Genomic DNA, 8,672 nt, shown 5'->3' on the forward strand with positions numbered 1-8,672 from the left:
CAGCCTGGGGCCGCTCCCGCCCGCCCTCGACGACCATTTCCTTCTGCCGGGTCACTTTTCTATGGCTTGTAACGAGACCTCTCTCTCCCTCTCTCTCTCTTTTTCAATTAAATGAGTTAATTACTAGGCGTTTAACTTTTTGCCAGACTCTTTCATTAGGGCCTGGAGTTGGTGCGGAGCAGGCAAAGGAAGTAATAACATTCGCAGTGAGGGGCAAATCCTGTTAATGAACAAATTAAAGTTCAAACAACGACTCAAGTTCACAGCCTCGGTGCGCTCGCGTCTCTAATCAGAGTCGGACGCGTTACTTGGCCGCTCCCTCCTCGCCTTTATTACTTTTTAAGCTTTTCATCAACACTGCTGGGCTATATTGGCCGCCCCCCACCTTTCGGCCCCGACGAGGGCTCGAGCAGTTATAATCCCGTCTTAATTTGGCAACTTTTGTAAATCGCATAAAAGGCCCGGGCGCCACCTTTGTCCAGCGTGCTTTCGCGGCTGTTGCCCGCTGCCCCCAGCGCCTCGAGCTAGCTCGGGGCTCCCGGCCCGGCCTCCTGGAGGCGGTGTCTGGGCTCCCCTCGGGCCTGCGGAGGCGGAATATGCTGAGGAGGCCCGTGGCTGCCCTGCTCCTGCACATCTCCATCACCCCATGTCTTCTTGTTTTTCTCCTCTGCCCGACTTTCTCTCGTCTATCCCCCATTTCTCCCCATCTTCTTTCCCCTGCCTTCTTTTTCTTCTTACACTTCCTTTTCCTCTTCTTTCTCCATCTTCCCTTCTCTTTTCTCTCCTCCCTTCTTCCTCTTCACCCTCTCCATTTTTCTCCCTCCTTTCTCCTCTCCACCTTTCCCCTTCTCTCGCTCCTTTCATCTCCTTTTATTTTTCTCCTCTCTTCTCATCCATTTTCTTCCATCTTCCCTTTCTCCTTCATTCTCTCTCCACCTCCCTGCTCTCCCTTTCACTCTATTCTGCTTTTCCCACCCACATTTTTCTTCCTTTCTCTTTCTTCTACCTCCTTTCTATCTTCCCTTCTTTCTCTCTCCTCTCTCTTTTCTTCCTCTCTTCCTTCTCGATTTTCCTCCACTCTCCTTCCATGCCTTCTTCCTCTGTTGCCTCTATCTTCTTCACTTCTCCCCCCTTCTCTCTTCACCTCATTTTCTCTCCTTTTTTCCTCTCCTTGTTCTCTTCCTCCTTTTCTCCTCCATTTTCTTTGCTTCTTCCTTCTCATTCCTCCTCGTCCTCTCGGTCTCTTTTTCCTTCCTTACCCTCTCTGGTACCCAGCCTAGGCCCAAGGCACCCTGGAGTCCCCGGGGCCCTCGTTGGGCCTTTTGAAGGTCCCCTGCTCTCCTTCCCCGTACCCGCGCATCTTTCCCCACGCTGTTTATAGACTCTGGGCCGAGACTAGGGTCTTTTGCCATCCCTCGGTAGTGCTGGCAGTGGAAGGAAGCCCTGTGCCTTTCCTCCGGTCTCTCGGGAGGGTGGGCCGAGAGGGAGAGGGAAGGCACTGCGGGGCTCCAGCCTGCAACCCTCCGGGGCTGGAGAGAACCTTAGCGAAGGGCACCTCGTGAGGGCCCCCCCCGTGGGAAGGCGTGAGCTCCGGCGTGGAGAGCTCACTTCCAGGGTGGTGAGGGGGCAACTCTCTGGGGGTTGGCCAAGCCGTCTGATCGTCCCCGTCGTCGCAGATGTGCAGTTTCAGTGTCCACAGCCCCGAGGAGGTGGAAGCACGCAGCGGACAGGGTATCAGAGAAGGGGCTCTATTATCGAGATTTTTCTCTCCCTTTTCCCCTCCCCCCTTTTTTGGGACTGTGGGCTGCGTGGGTTTTTTTCTTTTTCTGCCACATTCACTGCTGTTTCCTCGCCGCCATCCACAGAGTGTGGCTTGCTATAATCACCATGACAACTGCGGTCTATGAGCATACAAATAATAGAGATGAAATAGACAAAAGATTAGCATGCCGTGAAAAGTACAATAAGTTTCTTATTTAGCATTTAGATAACTGTCTTTCCTTCGGAGCAGGCTTCAAAGTTGAAGCCAGTTTAGACCAAGAGGATTAATTCTCTCTCCCGCATGCTTCATTGAATCTCTCATTACCAAACTTTGTCTGTATTGATGTAAGATTTGATTGAAGATTAGAGCATTTAGCAAATCTTGCTTTTCTGCATGTATCGGGTCTTTTCAAGCGCAGATCGCGGTGCCCAGTGGTCAATACCCTTACTTTTATCCAGTGTCTGCTTCATTTAAACTTCATCAACTCCATCAATGAACTGGAACAGGGAAACGTCTCTGCGGTCAGAATGTTGTGCTTTTGCGAGATCACGCTTTGCTCTTTCCCAATCCGTCGGCGTTAAACCCAAAATTGCACTATGATGAAGTTTTTTTTTTTAATCAATATGATAATGACAATTGGCTCTGAATGCTTTGGCCCGACTTAAAGTGGAAAGCTATCTGGCTGCCATTATCAAAACAACTTCTCCTTGTCTCTGTGAGGGGGCCCGCCTTCTTTTGTGTGCGCCTTTAATACCTCGAATATTGCTCACGCTGGAGAATGATGCATCTTTGGAGGGGAAGGCTCGTATGTCACCGCGAGAAAGGGAAGCGGACCGATTGGCGGGATGAATTATCTGGCTTGTTGCAGTGAATTATTTGCACTGTTCCCCTACCCAGTCAACAAGTTCCTGAGGTATAGTACAGATCAATCAAAACTGACGGAGCGCATGTGAAGCCTTTACTGTGTAAATCTGGGTTTCCTGTCCTTGCCTGGTTGGCCCTGGCATCTGTATATCATTTTTATACTGCTACCAGTAGAGCAATTTCAAAAATATTTGCAAGGAAAATTCATGTCCCCATCTGTTCCTGGAAGCATAAATGTGCCACCTTTGGAGGGTTTTCACTGGTAATCATATCTTTAATGATCAACAGACTTGTGATATATACCTTTCCATAAAATGGGGTTTTCTTCACTTTATTGTGATTGGCCAGAATAAATAGCTTTTCCATATGTTACGGAGATAAAATATAAGATTAGCAGAGGTCGTTTGGTGGATAGTAAACAAAAGAAACAATCCATTCCAAATAATCTTTAAAAAGAAGCAGCTACAAAATTAAGTTACATTAATACAGCATCTGGGGCCCAGCCCTGGGAGACAGACCTTTCCCGCTCTGGAAATGGCGCCTTTAAAAATAGCAACACGGAGTTTTCTAAGTTATTCTGGGGGCTCTCCTCTAGATGCTGCACTTTTATTGGGGGGTAGAGGAAGGAAGGTCGGGAGCTGTATGTAGCAGGGGAAAGGGGAAGAAGAGCATATTTTAATGCTTGTTTTTTCTTGATTGATTTTTAATGCTATCCGGTTGTATTGCAAGTTATCTTGGAGCAAGCCAAGGGAAGAAAAAAAAATCTCGCTTCTGGAAAAGCTCTGAATGGCGTTTCTTTTCATCTCCTTGAAAGTGTGTGTGTGTGTGTGTGTGTGTGTGTGGGTGTGTGTGTGTGTGTGTGTGTGTGTGTGAGTGGGGGGGGGGGTTGGAGAAAGGGATGTTGCTAATGATTTTGAAATAAATGATAGTTTTACCTTCTACAGTTTTTATATTTCAGACTTCAAAGCAAAACCTGCTCGGTCTGGAGAGGGTAGGCAGAAACAAGTTCCAGACGCCCACAGTAGCCTAAATTGTGCTTCATTGCTCCTGAAATTACAGGTGGATTTTGAAAACTGGACTCGAACTTGACGCTTTCTGAGGCCCCCTCCCGAGCCGCAACAGGGCAGACTGGCCTCGAAGAGCCACCTCCAACCTGGGGCCCTCATTGTTACCCTGGTATGTTGGTACGGGGGGGGGGGGGGAAGGGCCACGCGGAGGGGCGGGTTATGTTAGCGCCTGAAGTGGAGCTGTCTCTCCAGTGTTCTTCCCTGAACGCTTCTGGTGAGCTAGAAGGTAGGGGGTGAGAAGACCTCCCTAGAAAGTGTATTCTGTTGTTATCTGCAGTAGGGATATTTATTTCCATTTGGTAATAAAATCTAAAGACCCACACGGCACTTACCTATAAAATAGGAAACCAGGTCCCATTTGTGATAGCTACACCACACTGCTTTAGCAAACCTGGGATTCCTTTGAATCGATTCTTTACTTTTTGAAGGGGGGAGTGGGTTGTAGTTGTACAGGCTGCCTAGGGTAGGTACACAATATTTCTACCCCCCCCCCCAATATTTTTCTCAGAATTTAGCAATGACTAATTCCAGAAGGGCAGGATGAAGTCACAGAATGTTTGGACACTTCCAATAAACAGGAATCTACCCCTTCCTATAAATACAGGCATAATAAAACTCTCCCCCTTCACCCCACCCCCAAGACAAATCAGAGTATTTACTTTGCTCTCCCTAAGTAGTTCAGTGAACTAGTATGGGATCTGTTTTTTGTGTTGTGGGATCTGTTCTCCTTACTATTAATATTAATGAGAGTTAAGCTTTTCAATTCTTCTGAAATTGAGAACTTGCTCTGAGACGGAGTGGGATGGGTGGGTTATGCCACTCGAGTTTCAGAGTTGTATTTATGTAAAAGTATTCATCCATTCAGATGAATTGTTACTAATTCTTTGTTTCTTTGAAAGCTGAGATTGGAGACAGATCCACCCCTTCTTTCATCCTTTATATACCTAATGGAGTTTCCCACAGTAGGGAACACCTGTGCCTGATACCCTAGTCCCAGATCCAGAAGATTGGACTCCACTTCTCACAAGCCAACATCTTCAATGTCTGAAAATGTCCCCCCCCCCCAAAAAAAAAACCCTAAACCTGTCAATTTTTAGCAAAAGATTCCTGTGTACATTAAAGTGTCTTAATCTCATTTTTGGAATTCAGAAATTAGACCTGACTCTGGCCTGTCTGTTCTGGCCCTGGGCCGCAGGCATTCTCGCTGGAGGAGTAAGTAAGATACCATTGGTATCCTTTATATGAATTTCCTAGACACTGATAAGAGAAACGAACTTCTGTGATCCCAAACCAACAACAATAAATATCTCCAACAGGCTGCCCCAGTGCAGTGAAGACTATGAACCACAGAAGATTGCAACCAAAAGTATCAATTTAAGAAGCTGTTATTTCCAGCATGGAAAAGAAGATATGCTTTGTTCAAACACAAACGAAACGATCACAACGCTGGAGGTGAGGAAACTCAGGGTCACGACTGTGTTAGCAACAGGAATATAGATATACTTTATTTCCTTTCTCACTCCCATAGGGAATTTCCTGTAGGGAAACTCCTTCCACCAATGCAGATCAGTTATTGTCTATAACTTACCTTCTTAGAGAGATGCCTTAGGGAGTTGCCCGTTGGGAGGTTGTCACTTGCCTGTGATCACTTAGTATGTTTCTGAGGCAGGTCTTCTTAAGTCAAGGGCCAGCCCACTCTCCAGTACTCTAAGCTATCTCTTGTTCATGATCCACACTAATGTTAAGTATGCCTGTGTATGGATGAACCTCAGAACATGGAACAAAAGCACCCAGAAATGACGTGTGAAAGAGATGATTTGCAGTTACTGAAGGAACTGGAGGGCTGATCCCCTGCTTTGTGTGTGCTAACTCCCAAACCCCAATTTTTTATTCCATGTGACTTTGACCAGAAGAAAAGCTGCTCAGCCTGCAGGCAATGGTTGGGGAACAAAATACAGTCGCTGTCCACTCGAGCTGTTGCCCAGTAGGAGGCAGGTGAGGCTGGTTTCCAAATTTCAGAGGTGGAGATGGGGTTTGCAGGCCTAGGGATACAGTTTAACCTACAGACACGACTGTCCCAAGTCTCTTCGATGCTCTGGTGGATTGTACCAGCACACCCACGTGGGGCCGCTTGTGACTTGTTGGATGGAGACTCCCTGGTCTCTTACTAGGACCAAGGAACCCAGTCTGAAAACTGACTTGCCACTGAGATTCCCTGTTTTAAAAGAAAACCATTTAGGACACTGGGCTTTTTGAAAAGTTTTCCCTCAGCACCACTGTGGGTTTTGTGCAGAATTTCTTTATACTCTCTTGTGATATTGGGGAGGAAAAGCTCTCAAGCCCATGTCTTCCAACTAAGTATGGGACATTTTGTTATGGAAAAAACCAGACAATTATAGCAACCCTAAAAATTGTATTGAAACTAGTATTATCGACGACTCATCAAAGGAGAGGAGAAATGGCCAAACTCACAAGTCAATCTCATCCCTTCCCCTGACCTTAACAAAATAATTTTGCTGCAGATTTGTCTAAAAGTCACAAGAACACTTTAAAGGAACACAGCTTCTAACCAAAATCCCTTCGCCCTTCCCTTTGGTAGCAAGAAGGAATCATTTTTAGGTGAAAAGGTCCACTTTGGAATGCCCCCCACCCACCCAAATAAGTGTTTGAAAATAGAGGTGAAGTCTAAGGGACCTATGTTTCCCCTGTCCTAGAACCCAGCCTGGAATTCACACATCTACCAAGCTAGCTTTTTTCTTTGTCCAGGGGAAGATATGATTATGGGTGGATCGGTGTGTGAACCTGAAACAAATTCCCAAGTTTTGATCAAGGCATTACATTCTTGGTTTGAAAAATGACCACCATTGACCTTTAAAGGGAATATGTGAATTCCTTCTTAATGCAACACCACTTCACAGCTCATAAATTCATTCATAGCTGAAGCTCTTACATTGCTTTGCTTCTTACAAAATGCAAAAGTGTTTATAATTTTGATCAAGAAAAGAAGATATGACTTCACATGTACAATTGACATCACATTGCTTGTTTTCAATGGGTGGGGGAGGGGCGGAAGGGAGAGAATTTGGAGCTCAAAATTAAAAAATGAATAAGAAAATAAAATAGATTATTAAGAAAATAAGACATTTCTTGGCAATGGAAAAAAATTCAAAACATATATATTAAACAGTAAGGAAATTGCTTTGTGTCTTTTCTGATTTTTATTTGAAGATTGTTCTTTTGTTTCACGGGAAATGTTTGGGGAAAGCAGCTTGCTTTATGTAGAGCTAAGTAAGGTTCTCTAGCGGAAGAAGGCCCCGATTTTGCACCTTCACGCCGTTAAAATTTGACCCAATCCCGGAGTAACTGGGGCAAGAAAGAGAATTTTCCCCATGAAAGGAAAATTCCAAAGGGGTTTTGTTGAGTTGTGTGGGGAGGTGGAGATCGTGGGTTTTATTTCGAACCCTTATAAACCAAAGTACACCCACAAAAAATCTGTGTTTGGAAGTTTAGCAAGAATTCCCACATCCAAGTGGGCACGATGAGCCCCCCTGAGAAGAAATCTGGTGTGGGGATAGTTTGTGATGGACTCGAAATTTAAAAGGCTTGGGTTCGAATCTCACCCAGTTTTAATTGGCTGTGTGTACCTAGGGAGAAGTCGCTTAGCGTCTCTCGGCCTCAGTTTCCTCATCTGCAATTGGGAATAGGAATATCTACAGTACCCAACATGCATAAAGTGTTGCTTCGCGATCTTTAAAGCTCCATAGTAATGTCCGCTATTATTTTAACCGCATTCGCGGGCCTTTATTTTTATACACATCTCCAATAGGGAGTGGCAACCGCTGGCAGATTTGGGAGCAGGCTGGAGTCATCGCAGGCCACCTGCACTGCTTGTTCTGGGGTATCTTAGGAACTCCTGCTCTTCCAAGGCGCAGGACATCTCGGGTTCTCTATAGGGACAGAATGGGGAGCGTTCCTTCCTTGTTCGGTGCTTTCTATTCAGTGGTTGAGGGGAGAGACGGTATTAATGTGTAGTAAGTAGCATGCCTTTCGGAGAACCCTTTCAGCACCTCGGAGGCTGCAGCCAGCCGCTAGGCTTGTGTTTGGTGTAGCTCTCCAACCCCATCTCCCTCTGGGTTGCTAGGGGTAGGGGTGGGGTAGGGAGGTATTAGATCACTCTTCTAGACTGTTCAGCCTTTGACCTGAGTCCGGAGTCCCGGCGAGAAACGGTAAGAAAGGTAAGGGAGGAGCCCGGACTGCAGCCACGCTAAGTGGGCACTCTTGAATCGCACTTCTTTTCTCAATATATAAAACCGCCCTCCAAAGAACAGTGCCTTGTTGCAACCTCTCCCCTCAGACTCAGCGGATGGAAGGACAGGAATTAGGGGCTGGCAGGTTTTTCTTTTTTTCTTTTAGTTGGCTAAGTAGAGTCTCAGACAGTAGGCGGGTGGGTCACTCCCTGGCTCAGGCTAGGCTGGTGGAGTGAGTGTGTGTGTGTGTGTGTGTGTGTGAGAGAGAGAGAGAGAGAGAGAGAGAGAGAGAGAGAGAGAGAGAGAGAGAGAGAGAGAGAGGAGAGAGAGAGAGAGGAGAGAGAGAGAGAGAGAGATTTGGATTAAATGCAGGGCAGGTGACAGTACTCTCCCTGGCAACCGGGTTTGGGTCCCATCCAGTGTCCTTCACCAACTGTACTTTACCCCAACCAAGTAGCCACTCCTCCCGGAATCGGGCCTTTCTTTCCCACCACAATGACCTGGGTTGCAGCTAGAAGCCCGTCTCCTCAAGTAGAGAGAGGCAGAGGAAACTCTCAGCTCAGCTTCCCAAGCCCTCACTTTCCCGCTAGCTGCCATCTTCTCCAGGCAGAGCCCTGCTTATGTTACGGCAGGGTTAGGCAGGTCTGCCTGAAGGAGACTGCCAGAGGTTTCCGGGGAGTGCACTCGAATTGGGGCCTCTTATCAGGCAGGGAGAGAAAAGAGGGGTTAGTA

The sequence above is a fragment of the Trichosurus vulpecula genome, chromosome 4, assembly GCF_011100635.1.
Source record: "Trichosurus vulpecula isolate mTriVul1 chromosome 4, mTriVul1.pri, whole genome shotgun sequence".
Classification (NCBI taxonomy): Eukaryota; Metazoa; Chordata; class Mammalia; order Diprotodontia; family Phalangeridae; genus Trichosurus; species Trichosurus vulpecula.